This window comes from Staurois parvus, unplaced genomic scaffold, assembly GCF_062004578.1.
Source record: "Staurois parvus isolate SC_StPar_1 unplaced genomic scaffold, SC_StPar_1.0 ptg000126l, whole genome shotgun sequence".
Classification (NCBI taxonomy): Eukaryota; Metazoa; Chordata; class Amphibia; order Anura; family Ranidae; genus Staurois; species Staurois parvus.
Genome location: NW_028317922.1, coordinates 1,366,990 through 1,377,294, shown reverse-complemented (window position 1 = coordinate 1,377,294; position 10,305 = coordinate 1,366,990). Strand labels below are relative to the sequence as shown.

The 10,305-nt window shown below is 41.2% G+C and overlaps 1 non-coding gene across 1 annotated transcript; it reads right to left on the bottom strand.

The window, feature by feature from the left end:
- Nucleotides 1-4,385: 4,385 nt before the first annotated feature.
- Nucleotides 4,386-4,458, bottom strand: TRNAF-GAA (transfer RNA phenylalanine (anticodon GAA)). Its single transcript has one exon. It is a non-coding gene; the product is annotated as a tRNA-Phe (tRNA).
- Between the last annotated feature and the right edge of the window lie 5,847 nt (nt 4,459-10,305).

Sequence of the window (10,305 nt, the reverse complement as noted above, 5' to 3'; positions counted from 1 at the left end):
ACCATATACTGCGGGAAGTTGTACAATTGCTTTTCTGCTGCGCCCGAGACCCTAATATGCACTGAACCAGTTTCTAAACCTTGGTCTTGGTCTGCCCAGTCTTGCCGGGAAGCGTTACACCAAAGGAAACGCAGGCAGTTGCCGAAACCCGGGATTGAACCAGGAACCTTTAGATCTTCAGTCTAACGCTCTCCCAACTGAGCTATTTTGGCTTAAAATGTGTGCTTTCCTCAGCAATTGTTGGCTACTATAAGTTGGTGTGTCAGGAGCCTATGGAGAATTGAGATTTTTATGCCTATGCATGTTGCCGGAAAAGAGAAAAGGCAGCAAGATTCACGACTAAATTGCCAGTGAGACTAAGCCACCGTTCTGTCATGAGCAACAGACAGGTGAGAAGCCAAAGCATGGAGCATACGCTAGCCCGATTCATGAGAAAGATAACAGCTCACAGACAGGTGGACTCTCCTTAAACCTACAACAGATGCCGAAACCCGGGATCGAACCAGGGACTTTTAGATCTTCAGTCTAACGCTCTCTCAACTGAGCTATTTTGGCACATTCCAAAGGAGCAAGCCAGCAGGTGTGTGGCGGCAAGGCGAAGGGGTCCCAGAGACCTTAAAGGAGATCTAAAGTCCCAGCCTACACTTTTATTTTCAAACATCAGCATGGTAATGGCAATAGGAACAATAGGAGCAATAGTTCCCCTTGACAAACCAATGTAAGCTTGCCTCAGTAACCTCCTTTTATGTTGTGATTGCTGTTTCTCTGCTGGCCATCTATTTCCACAATTTCCTGGATTTCCGGCATGGTGTTCAGCTTCTTCTCTGCTCTTTACTTTCATTTTCTAAGGACTGCAGCTCCCATGGTACCTTGCTGCCTGCAAGCTGTGATTCCTGTACTGACTCTGCCTCCTGAAACTCCTCCTCTCAGCAAATCTGTACGTTGGAAATCAGACTCTGTGAAATGTGTGACACAGCAAAGTCTACTCACAGGGCACTGTGAATACATTTCACTGAAATCAAAAAAGAAAATGTTGGTGGATCTTCACAAAGTCAGTTTACAATATTCAAGATTGTTCAAATTCATGCGAGTAGGCTATAAATCAATGAAATGCAACGTGGGAAGCAATATATGGCTTTACATTTTTAATGCTAGATTGAGGTTTTGAGGAGTCCAAATACACTGCTCTAAAGAAGCCTTAAACCAGCCGTAGTACTACCAAAGGACCAGAGTGAAGGAAAATGCTCCAAGTGTTCTCTTTTCGAAAGGAACCTTATCTAGCTTCTAACCCTCTTGCTTTTCATCTGACGTAGCCATTTTGAGCCACTTTCCCTGAAAAAGTCATACAGTTTGTAATCTTTCTTCGCTTTAAAGCTTTGCTTTTCATCTGACGTAGCCATTTTCACCCAATTTTCCTGATAAAAGGCATACAATCATACATCTTTCTTCAAACTAAAGTGAAAGGTAAAATCAAAATGACTTGCGTGTATACTGTGTCTTTTGGGACCCTGCAAGAGAAGTGACTCCGCAAGGAAATTGGTTGAATAAGTGATATTGCCTTTTCTAGGAAGGAGTGGTTATACTTCTCATTTTGTGTGTATGGAAGAAGAAGCGGCCTGCAACCTGAGGAAGCTGAGAATCTTCAGCTGCGCAATTGTAGCTTTTGTCATGGAAGTCATTTCGGACCGCGAAGATACTTTTTCTGACCTGCTTCTGGTTTTCTAGTCTGATGCATCAGCACGAGGAAGAAAATGTATTGGATTTTATTCATCCCATGGTTCAAAAAAGTTCTATTTACTTGCATCAAGTTGTCAAAGACTAGTTTTGGCTGCGCCGTGACTTTTAGTATCTTTCAAAGCCGGCTAAGTCTTGTTCACCCCGGAATGCATTTGATAAGTTGTTTTGCTCGGCTGTGCGCTGCCATTCCTTTCGGACACATTGCATTTCCTCTGTGAAGCAGACTCTTCCACTTGGTTTGATTGGCATAACGCAGGTGAGGGCTGCAACAATGCAACATGCCAGCCTTTTTTTCCCCCAAGGCTTTGCAGTGCTATGTGGTGGTGTAACCTGGTCCTATTGAGAAGAATAGATTTTGGACATGTCCTTGCACGTTGGCTGAGAAAACCATATACTGCGGGAAGTTGTACAATTGCTTTTCTGCTGCGCCCGAGACCCTAATATGCACTGAACCAGTTTCTAAACCTTGGTCTTGGTCTGCCCAGTCTTGCCGGGAAGCGTTACACCAAAAGAAACGCAGGCAGTTGCCGAAACCCGGGATTGAACCAGGAACCTTTAGATCTTCAGTCTAACGCTCTCCCAACTGAGCTATTTTGGCTTAAAATGTGTGCTTTCCTCAGCAATTGTTGGCTACTATAAGTTGGTGTGTCAGGAGCCTATGGAGAATTGAGATTTTTATGCCTATGCATGTTGCCGGAAAAGAGAAAAGGCAGCAAGATTCACGACTAAATTGCCAGTGAGACTAAGCCACCGTTCTGTCATGAGCAACAGACAGGTGAGAAGCCAAAGCATGGAGCATACGCTAGCCCGATTCATGAGAAAGGTAACAGCTCACAGACAGGTGGACTCTCCTTAAACCTACAACAGATGCCGAAACCCGGGATCGAACCAGGGACTTTTAGATCTTCAGTCTAACGCTCTCTCAACTGAGCTATTTTGGCACATTCCAAAGGAGCAGGCCAGCAGGTGTGTGGCGGCAAGGCGAAGGGGTCCCAGAGACCTTAAAGGAGATCTAAAGTCCCAGCCTACACTTTTATTTTCAAACATCAGCATGGTAATGGCAATAGGAACAATAGGAGCAATAGTTCCCCTTGACAAACCAATGTAAGCTTGCCTCAGTAACCTCCTTTTATGTTGTGATTGCTGTTTCTCTGCTGGCCATCTATTTCCACAATTTCCTGGATTTCCGGCATGGTGTTCAGCTTCTTCTCTGCTCTTTACTTTCATTTTCTAAGGACTGCAGCTCCCATGGTACCTTGCTGCCTGCAAGCTGTGATTCCTGTACTGACTCTGCCTCCTGAAACTCCTCCTCTCAGCAAATCTGTACGTTGGAAATCAGACTCTGTGAAATGTGTGACACAGCAAAGTCTACTCACAGGGCACTGTGAATACATTTCACTGAAATCAAAAAAGAAAATGTTGGTGGATCTTCACAAAGTCAGTTTACAATATTCAAGATTGTTCAAATTCATGCGAGTAGGCTAGAAATCAATGAAATGCAACGTGGGAAGCAATATATGGCTTTACATTTTTAAAGCTAGATAGAGGTTTTGAGGAGTCCAAATACACTGCTCTAAAGAAGCCTTAAACCAGCCGTAGTACTACCAAAGGACCAGAGTGAAGGAAAATGCTCCAAGTGTTCTCTTTTCGAAAGGAACCTTATCTAGCTGCTAACCCTCTTGCTTTTCATCTGACGTAGCCATTTTGAGCCACTTTCCCTGAAAAAGTCATACAGTTTGTAATCTTTCTTCGCTTTAAAGCTTTGCTTTTCATCTGACGTAGCCATTTTCACCCAATTTTCCTGATAAAAGGCATACAATCATACATATTTCTTCAAACTAAAGTGAAAGGCAAAATCAAAATGACTTGCGTGTATACTGTGTCTTTTGGGACCCTGCAAGAGAAGTGACTCCGCAAGGAAATTGGTTGAATAAGTGATATTGCTTTTTCTAGGAAGGAGTGGTTATGCTTCTCATTTTGTGTGTATGGAAGAAAAAGCGGCCTGCAACCTGAGGAAGCTGAGAATCTTCAGCTGCGCAATTGTAGCTTTTGTCATGGAAGTCATTTCGGACCGCGAAGATACTTTTTCTGACCTGCTTCTGGTTTTCTAGTGTGATGCATCAGCACGAGGAAGAAAATGTATTGGATTTTATTCATCCCATGGTTCAAAAAAGTTCTATTTACTTGCATCAAGTTGTCAAAGACTAGTTTTGGCGGCGCCGTGACTTTTAGTATCTTTCAAAGCCGGCTAAGTCTTGTTCACCCCGGAATGCATTTGATAAGTTGTTTTGCTCGGCTGCGCGCTGCCATTCCTTTCGGACACATTGCATTTCCTCTGTGAAGCAGACTCTTCCACTTGGTTTGATTGGCATAACGCAGGTGAGGGCTGCAACAATGCAACATGCCAGCCTTTTTTTCCCCCAAGGCTTTCCAGCGCTATGTGGTGGTGTAACCTGGTCCTATTGAGAAGAATAGATTTTGGACATGTCCTTGCACGTTGGCTGACAAAACCATATACTGCGGGAAGTTGTACAATTGCTTTTCTGCTGCGCCCGAGACCCTAATATGCACTGAACCAGTTTCTAAACCTTGATCTTGGTCTGCCCAGTCTTGCCGGGAAGCATTACACCAAAAGAAACGCAGGCAGTTGCCGAAACCCGGGATTGAACCAGGGACCTTTAGATCTTCAGTCTAACGCTCTCCCAACTGAGCTATTTCGGCTTAAGATGTGTGCTTTCTTCAGCAATTGTTGGCTACTATAAGTTGGTGTGACAGGAGCCTATGGAGAATTGAGATTTTTATGCCTATGCATGTTGCCGGAAAAGAGAAAAGGCAGCAAGATTCACGACTAAATTGCTAGTGAGACTAAGCCACCGTTCTGTCATGAGCAACAGACAGGTGAGAAGCCAAAGCATGGAGCATACGCTAGCCCGATTCATGAGAAAAGCAACAGCTCACAGACAGGTGGACTCTCCTTAAACCTACAACAGATGCCGAAACCCGGGATAGAACCAGGGACCTTTAGATCTTCAGTCTAACGCTCTCCCAACTGAGCTATTTCGGCACATTCCAAAGGAGCAAGCCAGCAGGTGTGTGGCGGCAAGGCGAAGGGGTCCCAGAGACCTTAAAGGAGATCTAAAGTCCCAGCCTACACTTTTATTTTCAAACATCAGCATGGTAATGGCAATAGGAACAATAGGAGCAATAGTTCCCCTTGACAAACCAATGTAAGCTTGCGTCAGTAACCTCCTTTTCTGTTGTAATTGCTGTTTCTCTGCTGGCCATCTATTTCCACAATTTCCTGGATTTCCGGCATGGTGTTCAGCTTCTTCTCTGCTCTTTACTTTCATTTTCTAAGGACTGCAGCTCCCATGGTACCTTGCTGCCTGCAAGCTGTGATTCCTGTACTGACTCTGCCTCCTGAAACTCCTCCTCTCAGCAAATCTGTACGTTGGAAATCAGACTCTGTGAAATGTGTGACACAGCAAAGTCTACTCACAGGGCACTGTGAATACATTTCACTGAAATCAAAAAAGAAAATGTTGGTGGATCTTCACAAAGTCAGTTTACAATATTCAAGATTGTTCAAATTCATGCGAGTAGGCTAGAAATCAATGAAATGCAACGTGGGAAGCAATATATGGCTTTACATTTTTAAAGCTAGATAGAGGTTTTGAGGAGTCCAAATACACTGCTCTAAAGAAGCCTTAAACCAGCCGTAGTACTACCAAAGGACCAGAGTGAAGGAAAATGCTCCAAGTGTTCTCTTTTCGAAAGGAACCTTATCTAGCTGCTAACCCTCTTGCTTTTCATCTGACGTAGCCATTTTGAGCCACTTTCCCTGAAAAAGTCATACAGTTTGTAATCTTTCTTCGCTTTAAAGCTTTGCTTTTCATCTGACGTAGCCATTTTCACCCAATTTTCCTGATAAAAGGCATACAATCATACATCTTTCTTCAAACTAAAGTGAAAGGCAAAATCAAAATGACTTGCGTGTATACTGTGTCTTTTGGGACCCTGCAAGAGAAGTGACTCCGCAAGGAAATTGGTTGAATAAGTGATATTTCTTTTTCTAGGAAGGAGTGGTTATGCTTCTCATTTTGTGTGTATGGAAGAAGAAGCGGCCTGCAACCTGAGGAAGCTGAGAATCTTCAGCTGCGCAATTGTAGCTTTTGTCATGGAAGTCATTTCGGACCGCGAAGATACTTTTTCTGACCTGCTTCTGGTTTTCTAGTCTGATGCATCAGCACGAGGAAGAAAATGTATTGGATTTTATTCATCCCATGGTTCAAAAAAGTTCTATTTACTTGCATCAAGTTGTCAAAGACTAGTTTTAGTATCTTGACTTTAGTATCTTGACTTTTAGTATCTTTCAAAGCCGGCTAAGTTTTGTTCACCCCGGAATGCATTTGATAAGTTGTTTTGCTCGGCTGTGCGCTGCCATTCCTTTCGGACACATTGCATTTCCTCTGTGAAGCAGACTCTTCCACTTGGTTTGATTGGCATAACGCAGGTGAGGGCTGCAACAATGCAACATGCCAGCCTTTTTTTCCCCCAAGGCTTTGCAGCGCTATGTGGTGGTGTTACCTGGTCCTATTTTTTTTTTTTAATTTAAATATTTATTAGTTTTTCATATTATTACAAAAAATCCATAAAAGGAGACACAATACATATAAATATTCATTACATTTCTACTTTACCCTTTCTAATAACTCTTTTCTTTCCCTCCCCTCCCAACCCATTCCCACCCCCCTTCCCCCTCCCTCCCCTCTGCAAGTTCTCCAATCTCTCGAGGCCTAATAACTTTAAGTAACTTCCTACTTTAAAGTTTTCTATATTTCTCTTTCAATCCTGATTTTTCCCATCTCGTATAGTATACTCCCAAACTATCTTCCTGCATATGGTAAGATTTTTCCATTCTACTAATCTGGTTTACTCTATTGATCCAATCTTCCTCCTTCGGCACCTCTGTTTTCTGCCAAAACTTGGGTATCAAACCTTTTGCAGCATTTAAATAGTACCATACGCCTGATTCTTTATATTTATTTACTGTTGTCTCAACATTATGTAGGAGACACATCGTTGGGTCTAACCCTATGTCATTTCCAGTTATTATTTCTATCAATTTAACTATTGTCTTCCAAAAAGCTTGAATTTTCGGACATTGCCACCATATGTGAAACACCGTGCCCATCTCCCCACATCCTCTCCAACACATTTTTGAATTTTCCCCACTCATCTTGTGCTCAATACTCGGTGTAATATGCCATCGTGTCAAACAATTATAATTAATCTCCACGTCTCTCATACTAACATTCTCGTGTATCAATCTAAATATCTTTTTCTGTTGATCCTCGTCTAACACCACATTCATATCTCTTTCCCATTTCGTTATAAAAATTAACTTTGTGTCTGTGTCTAATTCTGTGAGTATTCTATAAATTTTAGCAATACCGTTTTTCCCATCTCTTCGTGTTTCTAGCAGCCTTTCAAACATATTCCACTCCTTTTTTAATCTCAGGGGTTTTGGGAGATTTCCAATGAAACATTTTAATTGGTGATATTTCCACTCATCTATTCTAGTAAAAATATCTCCCTTCTTCTCTTTTAATTCTTTAAATGATCTCAATTCCCCCTCTACCAGTACATCTCTCAATTGGATATCTTCCTTTTTAAACCATCTCCCTGATATCTCATCCTTTCCTGGGGGGAAATACTCAGTGTTTGCAAGAGGCATTAATATAGAGTTGAATTCCCATTTCATGTTTTTGTGTAAATTATCCCATACCCTTAAAACATTTAAAGCGTAAATACTTGTGCTTTCTTTAATTCTTCTATAATGTGCTGGAACCCATATTATCTTACTCAAACTATTTCCACTCAGATCATTTTCAATTTTTACCCAACTTTTCCCCTTATGGTTAAATGTCCAATCATAAATTCTTGCTAAAATTACTGCTTTATAGTATCTCTTGACATCAGGTAGTCCCATCCCCCCTTTCTCTTTAGTCCTACTTAATGTTTCGTATGATATTCTTGGTTTTTTATTCCTCCATATATATCTTGTTAACATTTTTTTTATTATCTTAAAAAAAGCCTCTGGGAGTTTGATTGGAACCATTTGAAATCTATACAGTATTTTAGGTATAATTACCATTTTAACTAGGTTTATACGTCCTATCCATGATGGATTTCCTCCTTCTAATATTTTTAATTCTTCCTTGGTCTCGTTTATCAAAGAAATATAGTTTAATCTATACAATTGTTTATATGAGATAGCAAGTTTTATTCCTAGGTATTTTATATCTTTTTCTCTCCATATAAAGGGGAATTCTTTTTTTAGCTTTTCCTTTTCGCTCTTTGGTATATTGATGTTCAGGATCTCTGTTTTTGTTGGATTAATTTTTAGATTTGATAGTTCACCATATTCCTTCAGGATCTTCATTATATTTGGTAGTGTTATTCGGGGGTTACCTACATAAAACAATAGGTCATCCGCAAAGGCCGCTACTTTATGTTCTATATTTTCTGTCTGGATTCCCTTTACCGCTCCACTATTCCTTATCATTGACAACAGGGGTTCCAATGACAAAACGTACAACAAGGGGGACAGTGGGCAGCCCTGTCTTGTTCCATTGGACATCCCAATGGGTTCCGACCTCTCCCCATTTACCGTGATGATTGCGGTGGGCTCCCTATATAATTTACCTATCCACTCACGCATTCTCTCTCCAATCCCCAACACTTCTAAGTTGTCCATCATAAAGCCCCAGTCCACTCTATCAAATGCCTTTTCGGCATCAATCGACAAGAGCGCCACCGGGGCTTTCCCTTTTCTACTTTTCTGAATAAGCATCAGAGTTCTCATCCCGTTGTCCCTACCCTCTCTCCCTGTGATAAAGCCCACCTGATCTCCATGAATCCATTCAGGCACTAGGTCTTTCAGCCTATTTGCTAGAACCTTTGCGTACAACTTGTTATTGGTGTTCAGTAATGAAATTGGTCTATAGCTGGAGCACTGAGAAGGATCTTTTCCCTCCTTGTGAATGAGTACAACATGGGCCTGAAGAGATTCTCTTCTCCCCTCCATCCCACCTCCCAGGTTGTTCATATACTTCTCCATCTTAGGTAACAATAATTCACTATATTTTTTATAGTACTTAACTGTGTAACCATCCGGTCCTGGACTTTTTCCACCCCCTGTACTTCTTAATGCTGCTTTTATTTCTTCCTGGGAAATTTCCGCATCCAAGGAGTTCAATTGTGGTTCACTTAGCTTTGGTAATCCCGCGTTTTTTAAATATATCATGCTTTTTTCGTTGATACCCTCTCCATTTTCTTTTGGAGAGCCTTGGGGACTAATATTATACAACTTTCTATAGTACTCCGTGAACACTTTAATAATCCCTTTAGTTGAGTGGATCAACTCCCCCTTGACTTTTTATCTTTTCTATATAATTCCTATTTTTCTTTTTATTCAGAGCTATCATTAAGTATTTTCCTGGTCTGTCTCCCCATCTATATCTTTCGCTTAATACTTTGTTATATACTCTTCTCCTCTCCTCTTCCATCAATCTCTCTAGCTCATCTTTTTATCCATTAACTTCTGTCTTGTTTCTCTTGTTATTTTCTTCTTTTGTATCTGCTCCAAGTCCAGGATTTCTTTTAGGAGCCCACTAACCCTCTCTCTTCTTTCTTTTTTCTTCCTTGCTCCCATCGCAATCAGGATTCCTCTTATATATACCTTATGGCTTTCCCATACTGTAGCTGTCGATACTTCCTCTGTCTCATTCTCCTTAAAATATACCTTGATCTCTTCCCCAATCTTCTGAGCTATATCCTCATCCAAGAGAAGGGCCTCATTTAACCTCCATCCTAAGCCTCCCGTCCACCGTCTTCCCCATCCCATTTTCATTATGACAGGGGCATGATCCGAGAATGCACTTATCTCTATTTCTATTTTAACCAACAGTTTTATGAGTTGATGGTCTATTAAAATATAATCCAGTCTCGAGTATATCTCATGTGCATTAGAGAAGAAGGTATAGTCTCTGTCTTTCATATGCATTATTCTCCAAGTGTCCACCAGTTGGTACTCGTGGATCGCTTTTTTCAAAGCTCTCAGAGACCTACCACCTTCTCTCTGCACAGAGGAGGTTGCATTTAAATCTCCTGCTACTATCAAACGCCCTTTTTTAAAATCTATCAATTTTTTCAGCAGACCCTTCAAATAGATCTCCGGCTTCTTGTTGGGGCAATATATATTGGCTAATGTACACTCGATTCCCTGTAATTTACCTTTCAAGAACAGGAATCTCCCCTCCGGATCGGTCTTTCTATCCTCCAGCTCAAATCTCATATTCTTTGCCAATCCTATTGTCACCCCTTTTGCTCTTTTAATTGGAGAGTCAGCGTAATACCATGTTGGATAATATTTGGATTTTAATTTCACATTTGACTCTATCTCAAAATGTGTCTTCTGTAAAAATACCACTGACGTTGCCCTATGATGTAACTCTTTAAACAACTTAAATCTTTTCCCAGGACAGTTCAACCCATTCACATTAT